The following is a 3,102-nucleotide window of genomic DNA, read 5'->3' on the forward strand; positions in this document are numbered from 1 at the left end:
GCCCACAGCCCTGCCTGATGATGTGTCTCCATTACTTCTCTGGCCTCAGCCCCTGCTCACTTCACTTGGGGGAGGGGGTCCTGAGCACAGGAAGCACTGGGGTACAGCTCTGTTTTTGCCTTGAATGTTCCTCCCTAGAGAGCTCCATGGCTTGTCCCTCTTCTCAGGCCTCTTTCCCAGTGTCAGCTGGTCACAGAGAATGTCCCCCACTGGCCTATGTAACAAACCTTTCCTTCATATCAAGCTCCTGTCACCTGCCCTGTTACTTGTTATCCCCTTCACCTTACTTTATTCTCTTCTTAGAACTTGTCACCATCTGAAATTAATGTAGCAGAAGATGCCTGTCTAGTATATTTTAGTTTATTAGTTGACCAGGTAATATTTCCAATTACAGCTCCTGTTACTTGGCTGGTCACTGTGATGCATGTTGTAAGTGCCAAGCCCCAACTGAAAGCCGTTCTGCTTCTGTATTTCCTGCTTGCTTATCCCGTAGAAGCCACAGACCACCCGCAATCATTTGGAAATGACCTGACCAGGGCCTGTTGAGTGTAAACAAACCTATCTCCAAGTCCTGGGTGTCCTTTCAGTGTACATTGACCTCTCTCTCTGCTCAGGGCAAGCCCTCTGGGTGGATGGCCCACTGCCTACTGTGCCAGCGCTTGCGGAATTGTTTTTTGGGCAGGGTGGGCAGGGGCTGCTGTGTGACCTGCTGCAGCAGGCACTGGGGCACAGCTTCTCTGCCTGAGTGAAGGGAGGGAAGGAAACTGAGCCGGAGACTCAGGGGATGTGCAGGAATGAGTCTGCTCAGACAGCCCACCAGGCCAGCCAGGCCATTGCCTGACTCTGGAGGGTTTGGGTTGGTGACAGGGAAGCTGGATGGTTGGAAGTTTTCGTGAACCATGGAACTTTGCCTGGCGTGGACAGAGGGGTAAGATGGGTCAGAGGGAGCAGCAGTGGGGTGGGGCTGGAGGCTGGAAGCAGGGAGAGGAGCTCCACACCTAGTCCAGCCAAGGTCTAGCCCTGGCTGTTTGTTTACTCAACCAGGACAGAGGAGGAGATGAATAGATGCTGGCAGGGCAGACACAGGAACCAAAACCAAACAGGAAATGTGTAGGAGGGAAGGAGCCAGGGCTCCCAGGAGCACACTCCCAAGACATTCTTCTTGGATCTCCCCACTATTTTTTCCTTTGCTGTATTGGTAAACATCTATTAGGGGCTACATATTACCAAGGAGCCAGAAATACAGGAAATCTTACTGTGGCAAAAATCGCTGTTCAGTGTTTATGGCCTCCAAGATCTCTGTCTTCCCTCACCCCCCCCCCACAGTAGAGAAGAAACAATCTCATCTATTAACTTAACTGTATTTTCAGAAAGGATTAAAAAATGCACATTTTCCAGTTTAGGTTCCAGACTCCAGGTTCTGGAGCACTAGAGGCTCCTTCTAGAGGTGGTTTCTAGGATCTTTCTGCCCTGAACAAAGACTCAGTCAAGAGAAGCAAAAAGATACTGAGGCTGAAGCGTGCTCCGTAGAGTGTGCACAGATCAATGAAAACTAGAAAAGAAGTGCAGTCTTACAGGGTGAGAGTCGATCACTATGAAAAGAGGGCACTGAGGGACCCAAGCTCACACATTAACTAATTTAGAAACAGTCTTGCTGTGTAGTTCATACTGGCCCTGCACTCTATGTAGCTCAGGCTGGCCTTGAATTTACATCCACCTTCCTATCTCAGCTCCCCAGGTACTGGGATTACAGGTGGGTGTCGCCATAACCTTTTTTTTGTTTTGTATCTTTCACTTCTCAGGCTGGCATTAGATCAAGGTTCTGGCAGGAATAATTAAAAGCAGCAAACTGTGGTTTCCTGTGCAGGGGAACTGTTTTGCCTGTGTGTCCTGGGACCTCCTAACCCACAGGTCATGCCCAGATTCCTCAGCCAGCTCGCCCTGCCTGAGTCTCCTGCCTCAGGACAAAGGTGTGCCAAAAGTATTCCTCATAAAATACCTTGACAGGGCCCGCGAGATAGCTCAGCAGACTAAGCACCTACTTTGGTAATCGCAGAGACCAGGGTTTGATTCCCAGTCCCACAAGCCGCGTCGGCCCCCCCCAGGGCGTGCTGAGCTGGCGACTGAGTCCTGGCGTGGTGGTTGGTGCACGCCTGTAATCCCAGCGCTGGAGAGGCTGAAAACAGGCGGATCACTACGAGTCTGAGCTGCATAGTGAGGCCCTGCACCAAACACATAAATGAAAAAACAAAAAAAAACCCAAACCTTCACAGACCCATAGTCTTGGAATTACACAAAGACATACGTGGTAATAAACTGTTCCCGTGTCCGTCCCGTGCCCTAGACTGGTGCGGGTGCCGCCGGGAGCAGGATGTGCGGGGTGAGGGCTTCCTCAGGGAGGGAAGCCCTGGCTACGTGCCCACCTGTTTCCCTTGTGTAAACTTTCCCACCGCAGCGCATTTCGTGTTATTGGTGTGATGGCACAGCAGGCAAGGTCGGGAGGAAGCACACAGCAGTGTAAGACTCTTTGTCATTTCTCACACTCGGGTTCAGTAGCTTAGATGTTCAATTTTAAGATTATAGATAGTATAGATTGAGAGACATTCGGAAGTACTGAGTTTTGAATATCGCTCATCTGCTTTAAATATAGCTTACTTAACCACGGATATATATTTTAGTGGTCAGTGATGGCTATATTCAGTAGCGGACTCACCAACTTCCCGAAGACGTCACCGGCGGTGTTCACAGGCTCTGCCGCGCTGGCTCCGCCCCGACGCTGCGGAGAGCTTGCTGGAAGCGCAGTCGTGGATCCCACTCTAGCCTGCTGACTGCACGACTGCATTTTGACACCTTAAACAATCCTCTTAGGAATTCACGTATCTTGTTACCTTTAGGCATATGCTTCTCAAAGACAAGAAGTAGCAAGGCTTTGCATTCTCACAGCATGGTCCTGGAGGTAACCACTGCTTATGATTTTGTTTATATCTTTTTAGATCTTTGCAATAACAAAGACACGTATTTTACTGCTGTTGTTTATAACAAAAATAAGGTCCACTATCAAGGTTTTGCGAGAGTTTGTTTTATTTTGTTTCAACTTAATAA

This window comes from Octodon degus, unplaced genomic scaffold, assembly GCF_000260255.1.
Source record: "Octodon degus isolate 3935 unplaced genomic scaffold, OctDeg1.0 scaffold00178, whole genome shotgun sequence".
In the NCBI taxonomy this organism is placed as follows: domain Eukaryota; kingdom Metazoa; phylum Chordata; class Mammalia; order Rodentia; family Octodontidae; genus Octodon; species Octodon degus.